We start from the raw sequence: 1016 nt of genomic DNA, 5'->3' as shown, positions 1-1016 counted from the left end.
ATAACCAGGACTGGTGTTCATGCCAGGTAACCTGGCACCTGTGGGACGATTGAAAGGCCTGCTCTATTAATACAGTAGATGGCAGCATTGCACCTTATCAATGTGTCTCTATGCCACCCTTTAGTAATATCAATAGTACAATTTGTGGAGATGCACCCTCTCTATTAAAATAAGTGCATTGTCTTTAGTTTTTCTTTCTGGCTTCATAAATTGAGATGTTTGGTTGAGTTTTCACAGCACAGACACTGCAGGCTTTAGTAAAGGGCCAAGAGAAGGGAGAAAGAACTGTGTGAGGAGTTCATCTAGAATGTGCCGGAAACTCCACTGATAAAGTCAGGTGAGTTGCACTTAAATCAGTTTAGTGGTACAGTGGAAAACAGAGAGTCCAAGGCAGGAACCAATCCTGGAGGGGGCGCCATCAGCGATCAATTTAGAGCTGAACTGGACACACACGTGAGTTTGGAGCTAAGCAGGTCTGATGATTTTCTGTTGGTTTTAGAGGAGACATAGAGTTCTACATGTGATGGTGATGGCACCTCCATTGTGGAATAGGAATTCTGTTAATTGGGGAGGATAGTCTTTACCTGACTGGAATAATGCATAGGAGGTGAAGAGACAAAGTCTGAGGAGTTCATCTTGAACATTGAGAAGGTCAGTTAACATGGCGGGTATTCAGACAGCAAAGTGAGCCACAGACCTGAAGGTACAAAGCCATCTGTTTTATGAACAGTTACCCATCCCTCCATTGTGACGGCCACTTTATTCAGTTTAGTGTTACAGTAGAAAGCCTGGGGTGCAAGGCAGGAACCGACCTGGAGGGGGTGCCAGTCCATTGGGCATCTGCAGTGAGTTTAGAGCTGAACTGGACACACGTGAGTTTGGAGATAAGCAGTTCTGATGATGTTCTGTTGGGTTTGGAGGAGACAAAGATGTTCTGTATGTGATGGTGATGGCACCTCCATTGTGAAACAGAAATTCTGTTAGCAGACGGGAATGATACATAGAGAATGAAGAGA

This window comes from Polypterus senegalus, chromosome 4 (assembly GCF_016835505.1).
Source record: "Polypterus senegalus isolate Bchr_013 chromosome 4, ASM1683550v1, whole genome shotgun sequence".
Lineage (NCBI taxonomy): Eukaryota > Metazoa > Chordata > Cladistia > Polypteriformes > Polypteridae > Polypterus > Polypterus senegalus.
The sequence above is the reverse complement of the archived record's forward strand: the minus strand, read 5'-3'. Positions refer to the sequence as shown.